Source organism: Garra rufa, chromosome 11 (genome assembly GCF_049309525.1).
Source record: "Garra rufa chromosome 11, GarRuf1.0, whole genome shotgun sequence".
Taxonomy (NCBI): Eukaryota; Metazoa; Chordata; class Actinopteri; order Cypriniformes; family Cyprinidae; genus Garra; species Garra rufa.
The window spans coordinates 39506675-39506907 of record NC_133371.1 but is presented as its reverse complement, the minus strand read 5'-3'; positions in this window follow the sequence as shown (position 1 = coordinate 39506907).

The following is a 233-nucleotide window of genomic DNA, read 5'->3' as shown; positions in this document are numbered from 1 at the left end:
ATATATATATATATATATATATATATATATATATATATATTAACATAGGCTACTTAATATCTAATAATTAATAATAATAAATATTTAATAATATAAATAATATTTAATAAGATAAAATCTAATAAAAATAGTTATAAATCTTTACTTTGCAAAATAATAAAATAGAATGTATGAATTAATATGAATCTATACTTCATGTAAAAACTATATTTATAAATAAATCTATATATATA